Consider the following 21,328-nt stretch of genomic DNA (forward strand, 5'->3'; position numbering starts at 1 on the left):
TCATTCCCCCACCTACCTGTAAACCCATAAACTAGGAGAGCTGAGAGGATGCTCTCAGCCTGATTAGAAATAGATTATAGATTCCAGGTGCACAAAAGGATGTGTATACAAACCTAGGCTTTGTCTAACAGACCACTAGCATTACTCAGCACACCCAAAATGCTCCACCTGGTCACGGTTCCCTGCACTTCCTCACTTTCCCATGAAACCATTATCAGTTCAAGCAATCTGGTGTTGCCAGAGCAATCTTTTCCTTGCCACTGAAGAGAGCCTAACACTGGCTTGTAAATTACATTTTGCATTGCAAATGGATAAACTGGCATCCTGGTCCATCAACCGGTCTCCTGGGAATTTGGTTCATATAATTCAGTTCCTCTGAACCTGACCAGCTCTGGACATGGACCAGATTGAGGACCAACCCTTTAGACCATAGTGATTCCCTCTCCCTTCTCTCTAGAAGGGAGTCTGCTAGAGTTTTGAAATTATAATTATAAGCACTGACTAGTCCTTAAACTAGCCCCATCTCTTCACAAGATAAATGAAAATGGGCACCTGTTCCTTACTCTGGCTATATAGCTATTCATAAATTGTTTTATTTTATTGTTCATTTCTCTCTCTTTCTCTCTTTCTTCCCCAGAAGCAGTGGTGGATGGCTGCCCAGGCTAGAGGGAGGAGAAGGATAGAAGGAAACAAAGGTTATGCCTGTTGGATTGTAAGACCCTCTAAATTCACAGGCTAGTTCTCAAATGGATGTATTCTGCAATTGAGCACAAATGCCAACCTGCACATGTGCCCAGAAATAACAGCTCCTCATATGTGCTTAGCACTTGTCCATGAACAAAGCCCTCCACAAGTGTCATCAGTTAGTCCTGACAACTCTGTGAGGAAAGCAATGATCCCATGTAACAAATCACTCAAAAACATAGTGGCTTAAAACAGCAACCATTTTATTATTTCTCATCATTCTGCAACCTGACTAGGCTCAGCTGGATGCTGGGATGGCTGGCTTTCTCTTTCTCTCCATGTACCGTCGAAGCCTCTCTATTCTCACATGGCCTCCTTATATGGTCTCCCCATGTAGTATCTCCAGCAGAGGAGTCAGACTTCTTAGAGCCAGCAATTGCTAAGAGCCAGCAATCCAAGATAAGCCCCAATGTGCGGTGCTCATCAAGACTTTGCTTGCTAATGTTCCACTGGTCAAAGCAAGACACATGGCCAAGCCTTGAGCCAACGTGGGAAGGGACTACATAAGGGCACGGAATTTGGGAGGAATGGTTCACTGCAGGTAGAGGGAACCGAAAGTAACAGTCTAGCACAATCATTCAGTTATTATCTTCAAATAAAGGCAAATGAAATCAGAGAATTTATCCAACATCACTGGGCAGAACCAGGACTTGGACCAAGATCTGACTATAAATCCAGTGTGTCATTGGATGAGTATATGTTCACTCAGTCATTCATTCAATACTAGTTCCAAAAACCTTTGTGCAAAGCACTGAGTGGGGTGCAAAGATACATTAGACACAGAGAGATCCTGTCCCATGGGAGCTTACAGACTAGCTGGGGATATGCCACATGTAACCATAATAGAGTGTTGCAAATGACGGTCTAAGAGCAACATAGAAAGAGTACCAAAGAGGTTTGGAAGGTAAAGAGATTCATTTACAAAGGGAACTAGCAACGTTCCTCAAACCAGGACATTAAGGATGCATGGTATTTGTACATGCAGATATCAGGGATGGGGATAGGAAAAAGGGAATTCCAGAAGGCAATGACATGGGTAAAGATATGGAGAAAGGAAATTGGCAGATACGATTTATGAACGTGTTTTCATTTCTCTTGGATAAACAAATACAAGTGGAATTGCTGTAACATAGCACAGATGTCTGTTTTACATTCTAAGAACTCCCCAACAGTTTTCTGTAGTAGGTGAATTATCCTACATTTCCGGCAGCAGGTGAGAGTTCTTGTTGCTCTGGATTCTCACCAACATTTGGTGGTGTCAATTTCTTAAAATTTTAGTCATTTTTAATGGTTGAACAGTCATGTCTCATTGTGCTTTTAATTTGAATTTTCCTGATGACAAATGATGTTAGCCACTTTTTCATGTGCTTATTAGTCATTCTATATCTTCCTTTGCCAAGTATCTGTTCAAGTCCCTTCCCGTTTCTAAATTGGGTTGTTTGTCTTTTTATTATTGAATGTTAGGAGTTCTTTATATACGTTGGATACAGGTTCTTTGCCAGATATATATGTTGTGAATATTTTCTTCCAATCTGTGGCTGGCCTATTCATTTTCTTAAGGTTCTTTTTTCATGAGGAGACGTTTTTAATTTTGATGAAGTTCAATTTACCGATTTGTTTTTCATGGTTATTATTTTCTGTGAACTAAGAAGCCTTTGACCACCCCAAGTCTTGGAGATATTTTCCTTTAAAACTTTTACAATTTAAGCTTTTCCCTTTAGGTCTATGACCCATCTCAAATTAATTTTTATATATAGCATGAGATAGGGGTTGTTGAGGTTCTTTTTTTTTTTTCCTGATGGGGCTATCTAATTGTTCTAGCAGCAATTGTTGAAAAGACTTTCATTTTCCCCTTTCAATTGCTTTGGTGCGCTTGTTGAAAATTATTTGCATATTTTTGGGTGACCAAAACTTTTGACCCCAAGGGAAAATGGGTGCTTTATCTCTAAGGACAGAATAATGCTATTTCTAAGTTTCCTGGGCTCTGATTCATATCAAGCAAGAGAACAAAGTTCATCCAAGTTCATGGCTAAAATGAATAGCTCACTTTGAATGGCTCATTCGGATTGTTAAAGGACCATCTACAAAGTTGTCCACATTAACTTAAATAAGAGCCTAGAGGCACATGCAATAGCCAACTTGCTTTTTACGTATATGAGCAAATAATCAAGTCTATTGGATGTTTTGGTTACAACTATCAATATTTCAGTGCTGTTGTCCTAACCTGCATGTGCTTAAAAAAAAATGTCAAAACTAAATCTTTTTGTTGGAAAAATCCAAACAAATAAATATTATAAGAACATTTGACAAGTCAGTGGAAAACTCTTCAATTGTCTCTTCAAGGAGGGAAGGATGGTAGAGGCTCCCGAGGTCTGGAACTGTTCTAAAAATAGGAATGACCATGGAAGAAAGGTTTCTCAGAATCAACTTCTTGAAAGATGCCACCACAGCTCTACTCTGCTCTGAAGCTCTGGAAATCCGCCTTCTGCCCAGCCAGTGATTTCCATCTGCCCTGTCATTTCTGGAGTCATTTTAGTCATTTTAGTGAGGTTGGGTAAGGAAGTCTTTGGCAGCTCGGTGAGGGCAGATGTGAGGCAGCCATGTTGGCACCGGCCCTGCAGGTCTGCAGAAAGATCTCTGCAGTGTAAGCAGTGTCTGCGTTTCACATTCCCAATGGGTGTGAAAACTTGTTGAGCACACAATGCCTGCCACTGTACCCTACCAGGGGCTGGGAGCCTGGGGTGGACGGAGCTGAGCACTGCGGTTATGAAGGGCTTTATACGCCAGCGAGCCAAACCTCTAGATGAACCTGTTTATCGTGTTGCCAGAAAGGGCACTTTATCCACGGAATTAATTCAGAAGTGAAAGGCATCACATGAGAGTTGAGCTGGATACGCCTAATGCAGCTTGTCCCTTCTCTCCTTCCTGAAACCTCTAACTCAGCTAAAACACCAAAAAGGAAAATTATGTTTAATTAGTTTAACTACTGGAGACCTTCAAATTTATTCGCTTGGTGCAGGAACATGCAAACCAAAAACAATAAAACATGTGTTGGGAATGCTAAGCTCTCCTCGAAAGGGTGACTCATGTAAAGGACTGTGTCTGGGCTTTCCTACCCCTTCTCTGCATCCTGCGGTGCTCTAGTCAATTTGAGTGGGGGAGACGAAGAGGTAGCAAGCCAGGTATGTGTGTGTTTACAAGTCAGAGGCTTTACGTATGTGTGATAGGAAGGAAGGGGAAGGAAAACTGTGTAGAAGAGAAAGAAAGAAAAGAAGAATATATGTAGCAAAGGGAGAGAAGGAAAAAATCAGTGCAGCATGTTGCAGTACAAAGAGTGTGGAGTTTGGGGCCAGACATACCTCGGTATCTACTTCTCCTCCCACTGAAATAATAATACTACCAACACGAAGGAGAAGAAAGCCCATTGTGTGCTTAACTGTGTTCTGGCACAGCATTAACCACTTGTAATACATCATCTCATTTATTACTTGCAAGAGTTACAGGGTTTGTAATATTTTTCTCCCTATTTTACAGACGAGGACAGTGAGGCCCAGAGAAATGAGTGACTTGCCATGGTCTTAGGGTTAAGCTGATACCTGGAAAAGCTGGGAGTGGAAAACAGCTCTGCTTGACTCCAAAGCCTGTGCTCTTCACCTCCATACAGTAAACGAATGACAAACATCCATCTAATAGACTCATTGGGCTTCCAACTGGTTAAAATTCTGCCTCTCTTTTATGACCTTGGATAACCTCTCTGATCTCAATTTTCCTTGTGTGAAATATAAACTCATGCCTGTGTTTCCCAGCTTGCAGAGTTGCTAGGACTAAATGAGATAACGCGTGTGGAGGTGCTTGGTAAATTGGGAAGGGCTAAATACATGTGAGGGCTTGTTAATTGGGGCGTTTTTGCATTTTCTAGTTTCTCTACTCCTTTGTAGAGATGCTCCCACTTGTGAGTCTGCATATCTGTTTATTTAGTGAGTGATATTAGAGGCTACTTTCCATCCAGACACACACGTCCTTTTATCTTCTCACTCTTTTCTCCCTCTCACCACGACAGGCACCCTCTATTGCTCCCAGTCTCCAAAAGAAATACAAGTTTGAAGTTCAATGAAAAATCAAACAGAGCAGATTCCAACTAGCCCCTCAGCCACAGTAGGGAAGGCATGCCCATTTCCTATATCTTACTAAGGGGTGAGGAATTTTAAAATTATTTCATATCTAGGCAATATAGCTGAAGTTAGAAATGGGTGAGTTACAGAGGCAAGGAATTGCCATGACTCAGAACTAGTCTTCAATTTGCTCTGGATCCAGGGTCGATCAGGCTTAGCAAAATCGACTTATATCAACCACGTTCTAAAATATAATTTCCAAGCTGCATGTTAGGCTCTTTAACGTACATGGAAAATATAAGACCAGATGCCCCGAGGTGATGAGAGTTTATTGTTAGGCTAAACAGGTGGAGAGGAAGACCACCAACCTGTGCTAAAAGCATACATGTTGTCATGTACCAAGTACTTCCATGACCAACACATCCTGCAGAACTGGGGAGAAGTGGAACAATGCCCTCTCATCATGCATGGATGCAGAACCAATCTCTCTCCATTCATTGTGTCTTCAATAAAGACAAAGTTCTGATCCACAGACATTGTCACTGCCCTATATGGAGTTCTTGCACTGTGCAGAGTTTCACATGAGCTATCTCATAAATGATTGGCCAACTTTATGCAAATAAATGATTGTTTTTGTTGGGACACTGGTAATCAGTTCAATTACTAGAGGCCAAGGCAGCTGGTTTAACTTAGACACATGGCACAAACCCTGTGCAACCAGATTAGTTTGGCATGGCTTTCCATAGAAAGGAGCTGTGGGCATGCCAGGTAGGTTGAACTTCAAGCGATACTTAAAACTCTGTGTCAGCTGGTCAGTGTGTTCTCTGCCTTGTAGGAATCCTCTCCATGGAATTTTCTTGCTGAGCGTGGTATCAGAGCAAGACAAATGAGTTGGGTGACCTTAATGACATTAGGCAGTGCCAGCCGTGTGCACACAGCATTGCTGAGACTTCTTTCCAACTGAGTAACTGTGGATGTGGACATTTCCATCACAGGGACTGGGAGCCAGGATGAGAGAAGCGGGAGGAAGCATCCTGAAAGGTCTTGCCTGGCCTGAGGTGGTTTTCGGTCTTCTTACTCGCACACTGACAGACACATCCTAGGGGAACTTGATTCCTTCTCATTATGTCTCGCAGGCATCGCATCTACTGGTCTTTGCACAGTACTGGAGGCAGCATTCCTGACTCTTTGGACTCTGCTTTTACTAGGCTCCAAGCACTCTTCCCCATCTGTTAATGCCTTATTTTTTATTTTTTATTTTTGTCAGACAGGGAACATTAAGATTGATAAGCTTGCAGCAGGTCTGCCTTCCTGAGACAACACCCTGGTCCTCTTCTCCTCAATACACAAAACACTGATGGATGGCTCTTCTGGGCCAAGGGCTGTGCTGGCCCCTGAGGATTAAAGCAAAGAAGAGAAGTATGGGGTTCCTTGAAGTCAGGTGGGGAGACAGCCACTTAACCAGATCCCTATCTCAGTGTGATATGTATAATTGAGAGATAAAAAAGGAGTGTGAACAGGGAAGTGATTGTCTAAAGGGCTCAGGGAAGTCTTCACAGAGAGGCTTCTTGGAAGGTTTTGTAGATAGAACAGGAGTAGATCGGGGAGGCAGAGAATGGGAGAGGTATGTACCAGGTACTGGTACACAGCATGGAACAGCACCGTTGGAGCTACAGGCTGCTCAATTTTTGGAACGCAAGGTTTACCAGAGGAAGAAAGGTACTGATGATTATAACAATAACAACTACTATTTTTGCAGAACACTGACTGGGCCAGGCACTGCCCTGTGCTAAATGCTTTGCATGCATCATCATAGTCCATCTTCAAAGCAACCCTGTGGCAAGGAAAGGTTCTTTTGGGGACAGAGTTGGTGAATTTGCTGTGTTCTGTGTTCTTTTAGGTGATGGTCAGTCAGGTGCGGCCACAAGAGGAGACAAAGGAGAGGCTCAGGAAAACAAGTTTATTATAACCACAGGTCCTAGAAACAGGAGGCACATGGGGAAGCATCAGCATCCGGCAGGAGGCAGAGGGGCAGGAGTGAGGAAGAGCCCAGGCCACCACCTTGATTGGAGTTTCCATGGGAAAGGCAAGGCAGGCAGGGTCAACAGTTTAGGATTGCCTAGTTTAATAATTTTGGAGGGCTCTAGGCTATCGGGGTGGTCCCTAGTTGCCCTGAACCTGGCAGAGAAATATTGCCTCTTGGAGTGTACGAGCAGGATATAGGAGGTTTGGCTCCAGAATGGTTAGTTTACATATCAAAGGCATGCTCCCAGCTGTGTCTTTTGCTATCTCTAAGAATTGGCCAGCCCCGAGGGGCAGTTTCCTCCCAGCCAGAAAGGTTTTTAAGATGTCAGGACATAATAATAGGCAGAAAATAGAAAATATAAACAATATGGCCTCACTAGTACAACTTTCTAACTCAACCAAGTAAGCTTAGATGCCATAGTCCTACAGTAAGTCCCAACTCTCCGAGAATCGAAGTGTCTTTGCAATATAATCCCTCTTTCCTCCTTCTATCAAATAAACCAACTCTTGCTCTTGTCATATTTCCTCCCTCCCCTAATGGCACTAATTACCCAGTCACCAAGTTAGAAGCTGCAGAATTGACCCTTCTTTTTTCCTCATCCCCCAATTTGACTTTTTGAGAACTAAACGCAATATTTAAAGTCAAAGGCAGATCCTACCTATTTCTTGGAAATATCCCCTCCCTCTGTCCTCAATGCCACTGCCTTTGTTAAGACTTGTTTCAGCTCTCCCTTCAATGATGCCAACAGCCTCGTGACTTACTGCTCTCCTTCAACTTTCCCTCTTCATTCCCACCCCAAATAATCATCCACCAAAATTATCCTTCACAAGTGCTGATTTGATTTTGTTATTTTTCCTTGCTTACGAGCCTTCAGTGTCTTCACACCGCATGTAGAAGGAAACCCAACCTTCTGATGCAGTAGACGATCCACCCCAGTCCAGCACCAATCTCCAGACTCATTTCCGGCTCCTGTCCCATCTCCCACCTCCACTTGTACCTGAGCCCCACCAGCAGAAGGCAGCATGCAGTGTGTAGGTGGGCAGCTCCGGAACAAGACCCCTGAAGCTCAAATCTTGGCTCCACCATCTGTTAGCCGGGTGACTTTGGGCATGTCACTTAGCTTCTGGGTGCTTCAGTTTCCCCAACTATAAGATGGGACTAGTAATTGCAATGACCTCCCAGGTGAGGATTAAATGCATTAATACACATAAAGAATTTAAGACTAGTGCCTCTCACAAAGTATGCGCTCAATAAATATGAGTTATGCTTTCACACTTCATGCACACTCCCTTTCCTCATCTGATGAATGCCTGTCTCAACTTTCAGGGCTCAGCTCAGCTGCCACTCCTTGGTGAAGTCTTCTTGATGCCCCAGAAAAAGTTCATCCTCCTTTGTGCTCCTGAAACGCTTGCTTACATGTCCCCCACTGCTCCTCAGGGGTGTGGTCCTTTCCCCCTAATATTTGTCACTATACCTAACACTGTACCCACTACATAGAAGACATTCAGTAACGGTTGGAAAGCATAAATAGATTCCATGGGGGCAACATCAAAATTTAGAGTCATCTGTCTGGGTCATGTAATCAGTTTGCCCAAGCACTGTTTTCTCTAACTCTCTCAGTTTGAACTATTCTTACTTGCCTACCTTTGCAGGAGTGAAAAATATCATTTACAGAGCTCAGCAGCTTGGTCCTTCCTCAGTTGCCTGTCAGCTTTTATCCAAATCTGAATGTTAGTCGTGTTTGTTATCACTGCTTCCCAGATTCTCCATTACCTCTCCAGCTGGGGTTTCTGTTTACCTGCCGAGACTAAACCCTGACCATTCAGCTCTCCTTCCTTATTAGTTTCTGCACGCACTGAATCAGAGAGGTAGCCCGTCCAATGAGACCTGCCGCCATGTTTTTAGGCTGTGGCTCCAATTCCTACACATGCAGTGCTTAAGTAATTATAAGTCTCCAATAACTAGTAATCTGGGTATCTCATACGGTTGCCTAATCATCCTGGGTGTTTTGCTAAGAAAATAGCAGGCAGCCTATGGGATTTCCTTTTTTATTAAAAAAAAAAAAAATCTTGAAATATTGGGCCATTTCAGTCCTGAAAGACAGAAGCCATATTCAGTTGTTCTTTATCAGTAGCTATCAAACTTTACAGTAGCAGAGTTTAGGGGAGTTCACTAGAATGCAGATTCCTGGGCCTGCTGCTAAAGATTCTCATTCAGTAGTCTGGGAGTAGAGTGTAAGTATGTGCCTTCTTAACAAGGGGTGTAGTTTCCTAGGGCTGCCCTAACAAATTACCACAAACTCGGTGTCTGAAAACAGAAACTTGTCTCTCACAGTTCTGGAGGCCAGAAGTCAGAAATCAAGGTGTCAGCAGTGCCAGTTGAGGAGAACCCTTCTTCGCCTCTTCCAGCTTCTGTAGGCTCCAGGCATTCCTTGGCTTGTGGCTGCAATCTCTGCCTCGGCCTTCACATGGCCTTTGCCTCTGTGTCTGTGTGTCTCAAATAGCCCTCTTCCTTCTCTTATGAGGACACCGGTCATTGGATTTAGAACCCATCCTAAATACAGGATGATTTCATCTGGAGATCCTTAATTTTATCTGCAAAGATCCTATTTCCAAATAAGGTCACATTCACTGGTTCTGGGGGTTAGGTCTTGGACATATGTTTTTGGGGGGACAAAATTCAACCCACTCTAGAAGGTTATTCTGATTTACAAAGTTCTGGAATCGTACTGTATAAAACGCTGCCCGAGATCCTAGATCAGTTTTAGAGCTTATCTTGACACTAGTTCTCGTAAAATCTAGATAGGTCTATACTAGGATACTAGTAAGTTGAAAAAATAGAAATAAAATAGAGAATGTTCTTCCCTTTGGCTGAACACAGCTTCCTTCTTGCATTGTTGTGGTGGTCGACATGGAGGAGGAGGAAAAGCAGAAGGGATTCGTTCTTCTGCCCCAAGTTGCACTAGCTCTCTCTCTCTCTCTCTCTCTCTCCTTCTCTCTCCTCCTGAATGCCTAGTCTTTTCCTTCCCAGCCACCAAAATAAGACTTTGACTCTAAAAGCAAATTTCGAGGCTCAGACATTGCCTCTTCGGCAAATGCACTGAGCCTACTGCTTGAAACACAAATATTAAATGTAAGAACGAACAAATACACAAAAGAATGAAAGTATTTCCTCCTCTTTCAGTTGATTCAGGATTTTGTATATTGAGTCTTGGAAAAGCAATCAACCCTTCCTCCCTATAATCCTTATCCGGGTTTCTCCTCTCTGTATCTTATCAGCATAATCTTGCCATTGAGATAAGATTCCTCCTCTTTCTCTTCCTGTGTGTAAGTCTCCTTCCCCATCCTGTTTCAAACCAAAGAAGTCTTTGAAATGAAGGATCTACAATAATACCTGCTTTTTCTGCAAAAGTGTGGGCGTCTTAATTTCATGGCTGCAATCTACAAGAGCCTCGTCTCCTCTACCATATATGTTAATTTCCTGTACACCTAATCCTTCAACTATCGGTTACAAATCTTTTAATCTTTTAGCTGGTTCCCCCTCCCTAGACAAGACACATTTTACCTTCTATCCAGTCCTCAATCTCTTCTCCAAGGCAGTTCCAGGTCCTAGAACTTCTCCTGAAGCTGTGACCCCTCTTTGACATCAGGATCAGGGCCGATCACACTGGGTTCCATCCCAAAGCTCTGCCTCCCCCCTCTGACTTCATTCTCAGAGATTATCCTGATAGCAAAATCTGGCCAGAAGTACCTCTTTAGTGGTGTCCATCTCTCCAGACCTTGTACCCCTGCTATTTATGCTCCCCTCAGTGAATCCATTCCATGCAACAACATGGATGAATCTCATAAATACAGTGTGAATGGAGCCAAAGAGACCACATCCAATAGCGTATGTACTGTGTATAAAGTTTCTACAGGCTTAGAAGCCAGTTTAGTAGTGGTTACTCTTGGCGGGTGGGTGAGGGACTGCTAAATGTTTAACAATTAGCTCTCTGAAAAAGAAAGACATGATTTGCAGTAATGGCTGATTTCCCTGGTGTGAATACTCCTATCTTGGTCAATTTCGAGCTACTAATGTGATGTCACTTAATAGAGAGTTAGGAAAAGGTGTGCTGTAGCAAAACATTATGTGGGATTTCCACTAGACAGATACAATAGATGTAAATAACCTCAAGAGCATAAATAATAGTAAAACATAGTAGAATATTTAAGAAGTGGTGAATTTGGAATATTTATTACCTTTTTCTGTATGTCAAGTGATCTTTCTAGCACCTCATTCACATATAAATTTGAAAGCCCCATCAGCTAAAGTCACCAGAGAATACAAGTTGAAAATTACTTCAAATGTCCAACTACACTCTTGATTTCCACCATCCTTGAACCCTCCTAGTCTAGCCTATATTTATTCAGCTTTTCAAGAAATATTTAGTGAGCTATGTTCCAGGCACTTTTTTTCTTTTTTCTTTTTATTGAGGTATAATAGACATATAACATTATATTAGTTTCAGGTGTACAACAAGTCGATAGTTCTATATCTTGCTAAATGATCACCACAATAAGTCTAGTTAACATCCGTCACCATACATAGTTACAAATTTTGTTTTCTTTTAAGGACGTTTAAGATCTACTCTCAGCAAGCAACACAGTATTATTAATTATAGTCACCATGCTTACACTACATCTCCATGACTTGACTTTATAACTGGAAGTTTGTACCTTTTGACCCCCTTCACCCATTTCTCCCATCTTCTATCCCTTACCTCTGGCCACCACCAGTCTGTTCTCTGTATCTATGAGCTTGGTTTGCTGTTTTTTTGTTTGTTTGTTTGTTTTTTGTGAGGAAGATCAGCCCTTAGCTAACATCTGATGCCAATCCTCCTCTTTTTGCTGAGGAAGATTGGCCATGGGCTAACAGCCATGCCCATCTTCCTCTACTTTATATGGGATGCCACCACAGCATGGCTTGACAGGCGGTGCGTCGGTGCACACCCGGGATCCGAACCTGCGAACCCAGGGCTGCCGAAGCAAAGTGCGCACTTAACCACTGCGCCACCGGGCCAGCCCCTGTTGTTGTTGTTTTAATTCCACATATAAGTGAAATCATATGGTATTTGTCTTTCTCTCTCCGACTTATTTCACTTAGCATAATAGTCTCAAGGTCCATCCATGTTGTCACAAATGGCAAGATTTCATTCCTTTTTATGGCTGAATAGTATTCCATTGTGTATATACACCACATTTTCTTTATGCATTCATCCATTGATGGACACTTAGGTTGTTTCCATATCTTGGCTGTTGTAAATAATGTTGCGATGAACACGAGGGGTGCCAATATCTTTTCAAGTTGGTGTTTTCATTTTCTTCAGATAAATACCCAGAAGCAGAACTGCTGGATCATATGGTAGTTGTGTTTTTAATTTTTTGAGGAACTTTCATACTATTTTCCATAGTGGCTGCACCAATTTACATTCCCACCAACAGTGCACAAGGGTTCCCTTTTCTCCACATCTTTGCCAACACTTGTTATTTCTTATCTTTTTGATAATAGCCATTCTAACAGGTGTGAGGTGATATCTCATTGTGGTTTTGATTTGTGTTTCCCTGATGATTAGTGATGAGCATCTTTTTGTGGACCTGTTGGTCATCTGTACATCTTCTCTGGAAAAATGTCTATTCAGATCCTCTGCCCATTTTTAAATCAGATTGTTTGTTTTTTTTGCTATTGAGTTGTATGAGTTCTTTACATATTTTGGATATCAACTTCTTATCAGATATATGATTTGCAAATAACTTCTCCCATTCAGTAGGTTGCCTCTTCATTTTGTTGATGGTTTTCTTTGCTGTGCAGAAGATTTTTAGTGTAATAGTCCCACTTATTTATGTTCCAGGCACTTTTTTTGTTTTTGATAGTTCTATTGAGGTGTAATTGACATAAAATAAACCACATATGATTATGTATACAATCTGATAAGTTTTGACATCTGTATACACCCATGAAACCATCACCACAATCAAGATAATGAACATATCCATCACCCCCAAAATTTCCTTGTGACTCTCCGTGAGTCCTCCCTCCTGCCCCTCCCTGCCCTCCTCCAACCCCAGGCCACACTGATCTGCTGTCACTACAGTTTGCATTTTCTAGAATGTCTTACCTCTGCTTTTAATGTAATTTATTTAATTAGAAGTTTATATAAATTTGTGTCTAATAGTAGCTGTGTTTAAAAACCAGCTCATAAATTCCAGAAATTTTCATCATCACCACTCACAAGCTGCTAGGAGTCAGCTTCAGCATGAGACATGGGTGGGTAAGTGACCGGAATGGGATGTGAGGGGAGATTCTGGGCTTGGGGTAATGTCCCAGGTCCTGATCTGGGTGCTGGTGAAATAGAGATCTCCACATTGTTAAAATTTATTGAGCTGAACACTTACCATATGTGGACTTCTCTGAACATATGTTATACTTCAATAAAATTTATCCCAATGAAGCACTAGGATTAAAAGGGGTGGGATCACTTTTCTTCCCTATTTAAAATCCTTCTCTGGCATTCTGCTGCATTTCAGTTAAAAATCTAAGCTCTTTACCACAGCTTTCAAGCCCTGCTCTTCAGAGTCTGGCCCCTGATTATACTTCCAGCTTCACTCACTCAAACCTCAGTTCCTCAAACCTATTAAGTTCTCTCTAGCCTTAGGGCTAGAGAGTCTGGCCCCTGATTATACTTCCAGCTTCACTCACTCAAACCTCAGTTCCTCAAACCTATTAAGTTCTCTCTAGCCTTAGGGCCCTTACACATGCTGTTCCCTCTGCCTGGAGCTCTTCCCACCACTTTCCCTAGAATTCCTACCTCCTTCTCAGCCTGTATTGCTCAGCCAAGTATGCCTCCCCTGGCTGCTCTTTCTGAAGTCCGATCTACTCTTTTTCTCAAAGTCTTATTTGTTTCTTTCTTAATACTTGAAAAAATGTGTTAATTTATTTTTTTGTTTATGGCCTGTGCCTCCTCCTAAAGCATAAGCTCCAGGAGGCCAGGGATTGTACATACCTTGTGGATCAGTGTGACCCAGGTGTAACATCAGCCACCTAGAAGGCGCTCGATGAATACTGAGTGAATGGTGCAGTTAATCCTCAGCTTTCTTGGGGAACACAGGGAAGCTGTGCCCAGGGGATGTGTGTGGATGGAGGGAGTGGGAGCAGAGATGTCGGCCTGATAAGCTGATTGTGAAGCACCTCGGGGCATTCCTCCATCAGCTACGGGTGCCACATCCTTCTTCCTGCCAGCGTCTGAATGCTGACTTTAGAGATCATCTAGCTCAGCTTCAACACCTGCCAATTTCAGATCAGGAGACTGAGCCCAATCCGGAGCTCACACATCTGTATCACCTGGTCAAAGCCTGGGATAGGGGAGAGGGTTGGGGGACAGAAGGAGCATGAGTTTTAACACACACAGACATGGAAGAGAATCTGGCTTTATCACCACCTTGTTCAGCATTCTTGGACAAATAGCCAGATCTCCTAAGCCTCGGTTTTCTCATCAGTAAAATGGGATCATAATGACTGTTTTATAGGGATCTTGCAAGCAATGAAGGAAACAATGTATGTAAAGCACCTATCTCTTTCTTGGCATTTAGTAGAAACCCTGTTGGTTGCGTTGTTCTCCTTCTAGTGGCAGCAGCCAGTGGGGGTTGGGCAAGATGAGGCCTCTCCTCACTGTTCCCCGAATTTCCTAATCCTGGCTCTGATCGTTGTCCAATTTAATTAATGCCCTGGCAGTGAGTTGACATTCACAGGCCTTAAGTGTCTAAGAAAAGAGCTGGTACCTCAATACTGTGCTAACACATGCAGCTTCTGCCACTGAATGTCTAATGAATTCATTCCTGCAGGCACTCTGAGAAGAGAGATAATTAAGGTACAGATTGGACGAAGAGCTATCTATCACAGTTATAAGGCATGAAATCAATAATGCCCCACTTTCCCAAAGAATTGGAACCTTTTTAATGTCAAAAATACAGTGAGACATCTCCCGACATACATATGTAGTGATGCTCTCCTCTAAATTACTAAAGTACTAAATTATGGGTATTTAGTTTCCCATTAAAACTTAGTCACACTGATCTTACGGCTTCCAGGCATTCAAATGATGTGTTGAGTGAAGTGGGGGGAGGAGAAGGGCACGGATATATTTTTAGTATATACTTTGTTCCAAACACTGTGCTGTGTCTGAGCCTTTCCATGAGATAGGCATACTGGTCTTCACCTTAAGGACTTTAGATTTAAGCATGAAAGTAAGTATATCAGTGAGGTAGGATCTAAGATGCTGTAACAAAGAGACCCCAAAGCATAGTGGTTCCAACAGGTTAGAAGTTTCTTTCTTTCTCACCTAACCCTCCACAAGTAGGCAGCCGAGGATTCGTAGGTGGCTCTGCCATCCTCAAGATGATGCTTTGATTTCTGAATCCAAGATGGCTGCTCCCTCTGCTGCCTTGGTGTCTGCATCCCAGACAGCAAAGTCAGGGAAAGGCAAGGTGATCTCTTCTTTTAAGGGCATGATCCAGAAGTACCACACATCACTTCTGCTTATGTCCGTAAACAGCAGTGATTTAAATAACACAGAAGTTTATTTCTCACTCATGTAACAGTCTGAGGGTAAGCAATCCAAGGGCCTCCACAGTGCCAGGAACCATATTTCTTGTTATGCTACCTTCCCCCAGAATTTGCCATCTTCTACATGGTGGAAGGTAGCTCACCACCACATGGGTCCACATGCCAGCCAGCAGAACTAGGGGAAAGGAGAAGGAAAGGACAATCTTTTTCTTCTTAAGGGCACAATCTAGAAAGTGTTCACATCACTTCTGCTCATATCCTATTGGCCAGAATTTGATCACATGACCAAAACTGGTGGCAAGGGAAGCTGGGAAATGTGGCTAGCTAAAACTGAGTAATTCTATTAGTAGAGGAAGAGGAGATAAACGGTTTCTGGTAGACAGTAACCCTGTCATAGGAAGCCATTGTAGGGATTTGTGCAAGGCAGTGACATAATCTGATTAATTTTTCAGAAGTTATTATGGATGCTGGAGGAAAGGAGACTCAGGAGGGTGTGCACAGAGTGAAAGCAGAGAGACCAGTTGAGAGAGAAAGGTAGCTTGGTCTGGGGTGGTGAGAAGTGATCTGATTCAAGATATATTTTGAAATTACTTTCAGAAACCCTCAGGATTTTCTGAGGGGTTGGCTGTGAAGTGTGACAAAGAAAGAGGGGCTGAGGATCTGTGGGTGAATGGCTTCTTCAGGTCATCCAGCGTTCAGCTCAAACACTGAAGTTAGCCTTGCTCCACTGCTTTGTGGCAGTCATGCTGTCATATCATCCTGGTTTTATTTCCTAAATGTATCTCTATCTGAGATGGTCTGGCTTAGTTTTCTGTTTGCTTAATTATTTTCTGCCTCCTCCCACTGCAAAGTATGCTCCACGGAGTGGAAACTTTGTCCATTCTGTTCATCCTCTACCTTTGGCATCTAGAACAATGCCTGCTACACAGAAATATTCAGAGTGGTAACCAACATTTATTTAATATTTGTTGAATGGATGAATAAGTTAAGATAGACGGTTGATGTTTCTGAAGATGATAACAGAATAAAAAGAAAAATTAGGGGCCGGCCCGGTGGCACAAGCAGTTAAAGTGCGCGCGCTCCGTCACGGCGGCCCGGGGTTCGCCGGTTCAGATCCTGGGCACACACCAACGCACCACTTGTCAAGCCATGCTGTGGGGTGTCCCATATAAAGTGGAGGAAGATGGGCATGGATGTTAGCTCAGGGCCAGTCTTCCTCAGCAAAAAGAGGAGGATTGGCAGATGTTAGCTCAGGGCCGATTTTCCTCACGAAAAAAAAAGAAAAATTAATGATATAAGTAATTGGAATGGTGGAAGCCAGAAATTTACACATTGAAGGGTCTACAATGTTCTTTTAAAATGATTAAATATTGACAAATGCTGTCATATAATCTTTGTGAAGTTGTTATTACAAAGTTTACCATCTATAAGTGTCCCAGCAGAAGAGTCAGGTTAGTCCAGAGACTTAAAGGGAAAAGGGCGTGACTCAAGAATCCTAAAAACAATCAAGTTGTCATTCAAATATAAAGAACTCTGGAATATATCACCCACATACCCCTTCTGGAATGAAAAGCTATCATCAGGGCCAGTGAGCACGATTAGAGTAAAGTATTTACGAAAGGGGTGATGTTGAGGCATACAATGATTCTTATGAGCACTGAAATATACTGAACTTAAAATAAAGTGAATTTTTAAATAATTATGGTTATAAGACATAATATAAGCGTTATAATTCTTGAAAGAATAGCTACACAATGTAAAATGATAGTAGAATATTAATTTGGTAGCTTTAACAGCTACTAAATTAACAGTGGTTACAAGATACAGGTTTATTTCTCCCTCTCACACAGTCTGATTACCAACAGCCCAAGGCTAATCTGTCCACAGTATTAGGAACCCGGGTCTTCTCTCGTTACTCGCCATCCCCTAGAGGGTGGCCCTCTTTGGCTTGGTTGAATATGGCACTGGGCCATATTCTAGCAGCAAGAAAGATTAAAAGAGGGAAGAGGAGCAGAGGTGGCACCCATCTCTTCTACTCACATCCAATTAGTAGGTCACCTAGCAGCAAGGGAGGCTGGAAACTGTAGTCTCTAGCTGGGTGACATATGTCCACCTAAAACCTCTATTATTATACAAGAGGTAGAGAAAAGATGTGTGTGGGGAAGGGAGAAACCATCAATCTTTGCCATACTACTTCACGGGTTGTTGTGAGGATGGAATGACGTGAGTCAAGACACATGCTTAATGCTTATACCTGCAACACAGTATCTAGTAATTATTAGGTATTCTTTTTCAATGAAAATATCATGTTTTTTCTTATAAACATGATACATGTCAGTTGTAAAATATGCAAACAATATAAAAGAACACCAAAAAAAGTAAAGATCACCCTTTACTTTTTGTAGGAGAAACTCCAGAGTTAACCACTACTAATACTATGTCCATATCTGATAATTTGTCAAGTGTTTCTCTGAATCCTAATATGTATTTACTTTGATAAATGTTTCAACATTTAAAAAAGAATATGTGTTCTCTATTTACAGGGTAAATAGTTCATGTATATATCCATTATTTCAACCATATTAATTATGTTTTGTATTTTTATGTTATGTTATTTGGTGCAAAATGATTTATGATAGTTATACTTCATTGTGGGCTGGGCCACTCATAATTATAAAGTGCTTCAAGTTTTCCCCTTGATTTTGAATGTCTGATATTAACATCACAACCCTTCCTTTCTTTCTGCTTACACGTAGCTGGACACTCAGGTTGATCCAAGAATTTGCCCCAAGCAAGTTCAAGACTTGAACAGGTTAATTTTTTTCAAGGGCTCGACTTTCTCCTCCCCTTCCTGCATAACAACTAAGGTACAGTTTACAGCCACCTGCTTTGTACTTACTAATCTTAGGTTCTGTAAGAATCTGAGATCTTATAAATACTACAGATCCTATTTGAGTCCACATCCCCCAGATCGAAAAAGATTGCGCCAAATTGTAGCAGCAACTCAACTCCAGGGGGTTTGCATTTTCATTACATTTCAAGTGAAGTGATTGATCCACAGCTAATATGCTGTTCAAAGGAAGTTTAAGGGCTTCTTTCGATTCCCTTGAGGACATCACATATATCTTAGTATTTGTACACATTTTGTGCTTCATCTATAGAAAAGCCATCATTTCAGAATTGGCATCCCTATTTACCAACAGACAAATCAGAGCTTTCCAAATTTAGTCTAATTCCTTTTGAATTCCTCTCATTAAGAGGAAACTATGAAGAAAAAGTAAATCTTTGCTTATTTGCTCCTATTTTTTTTCCTAAGAAAATAATAATGATGATGCCAGGAACCATTTGAGGGTGCCTATGATGTGCCAAGCACTTTACATACATCATCTTGACTCTGATCCTCATAGCAACCTTGCCACAAGAGTGTGACTTTCGCCATGGTGCAGATAACAGCACTGAAGTGCAGAGAGCGAAGTATCAAGTCAAGTTACATGTGTAGACTAGTTGCGGCAAGAGGGAGCTGGGGGTTGGGCTAGTTCTGTTTCATTCCAAAATGTCTGCTTATTCCACTGCTCCAAGAGCTGGATTTCTGGAGGAAACAGGAAATTCTTTGTTTTTCTATGTTTTGAGTAATGATTCCTCTTTTTCTCTCCTTGGATGCTCTTTACTGGAGTCCAATGAGAACAATTCCATATGCAAGTCGGAAGGAGTGGAAGACTAGAACCTGTTTAATTTACAGTTCAGCAAACAAATACAATTTCCTTACATAAATCCTCCAAGAGGGTTGATGGAATCAAGCCTCTTGTTATTTCAGTGCTGTAATTCCAGAATGTACCTCAGTGATTTAACAAAGAACACTGAAACCAAATATTGCTCTCCATCTATTGCAAATGCCATAGAAAGTTTTGTTGTTCTTTAAGTACATCAGCTCTGTAGAAAACATACCTAGTTTTAGAAGTGCTAACTGCATTTAGAATGGCAAAATAGGTAAAATTTTATGAATTATTTTGATTTTTTTTTTCTTACAACTAACTAAAATTTCTAATATATAACTTTGGAAAAAAGAATCGTCCCTCTTGATTGCAGATATATTTCCATTAATGTGAGCTGTGTTTGTAATACAAGGTGTTTTAGCATCACTGGCTAAAAGCAGCTGAGAATGATTTAATGGGAAGGAGGAATGGTTTGGACCCAACCCACAGCTCAGAACTGGTGGTGCATGGCATTATACCTGTAGAACTTTCCACAAATTTGGCCCTTCTCTAGACTCACTGATTCAAAATTTTGAGAAGTGGAGTCACAGGTACATGATTGAACAAACTTCACAGGCGACTCTGATGTGCATCCCTGATTAAGAACCTCTGGGCTGCAGCACACCTTCCCTGGGATTGTACACTGAGTAGCAATGACAGAATATCTTCCTTCTAATCCTGGCTTTCACTACAAATCATTCTTCTTCTCTGCCCCTTTCCTCGATCCAGGAAAAAACTGTAAAGCTGTACAATGAAATAAACACAGGCAGATGTTCAGAGATGGGAGATCTGGATCCTCTCATTGTTGAGAAATGCACCTTTGTTGTCTGTGGTGAATACCTGACACTGGCAGGATTTAATAGCCACTTGCCTGCTGGGAAAGAGTTTTCAAGAACAATAAATGCAGTTTTTACTAACAAAGCCCAACAAAGAAACCAAGATACTTTCTTTGCATCCAATCACATGATGAACAGATGGAAACAACATTAGAAAACATGGAGTCCAACTGCTTCATTTTACCTTTGAAGAAACTGAGCCCAAAGTGGGGAAGTGAATTCTATGTCACACAGCTTTTCCCTACAGAACAAACTATGGCCAACCTAAGAATGCAAACCAGGCTCTCTCTTCTTTTTTGGAACCTTGCCTTACTGAAATGAGAAAGAACACAGAAACAGCTGTTCAACCATGTCCAGAAATGAGACTCTACTCTTCACTAAAGCACCAACAGTTTAGCCAAGAAGTGTTAAGGGAGGAAAAAAGAGAGATCTGCCTGAAGCAGATTCTTTAGCAAAGCTGCCCATCTTCACAAAGAGTGAAATAACCAAAGCTTCCTTTACATTTGCTGTCATCAACGTGAATTGTTCTCTGAGGACAGATATTTAAGAGCAGACTTAGTCGGAGCTTCATTGTGTGCTGTTTTTCTGGACCTATGCTCAAAGGGGTGCTCTTCTAAACTCAGTCTCTCTCCTTTCCCCAGCCCCTATGCACACACACCCCTAAACAAAAACCCTGGAGAAGAGAACTAGAATAAGGGTGAAGATCTGATATTAAATAATCCATACTATACCATTAATGTCCTGTTGGATGTTATGGGCTAAATTGTGTCCCCTCCCAGTTCATATTGTGAAGTCCCAGCCCCCAGGACCTCAGAATGTGACTATATTTGGAAATAGGGTCTTTAAAGAGGTCATTTAGTTAAAATAAGGTCGTTAGGGTGGTCCCTAATCCAATATGAATAGCATCCTTATAAGAAGAGGAGATTAGGACACAGACACACACAGAGAGAAGACAATGTGAAAACACAGGGAGAAGATGGCCATCTACAAGCCAAGCAGAGAGGTCTCAGAAGAAAACAACTTTGCCGACACCTTGATCTCAGACTTCTAACCTCTAGAACCATGAGAAAACATATTTCTGTTGTTTAAGCCACCCAGTCTTACCAGCCGGTGGTATTTTGTTATGGCAGCTCTAGAAAATGAATACATTGGATCATCGTATTCATCTGCCATGGAGTTAAGTTTTTTTTTTTTTTTTTGTGAAGAAGATCAGCCCTGAGCTAACATCCATGCTAATCCTCCTCTTTTTGCTGAGGAAGA

The sequence above is a fragment of the Diceros bicornis genome, chromosome 18 (genome assembly GCF_020826845.1).
Source record: "Diceros bicornis minor isolate mBicDic1 chromosome 18, mDicBic1.mat.cur, whole genome shotgun sequence".
NCBI classification, from domain to species: domain Eukaryota; kingdom Metazoa; phylum Chordata; class Mammalia; order Perissodactyla; family Rhinocerotidae; genus Diceros; species Diceros bicornis.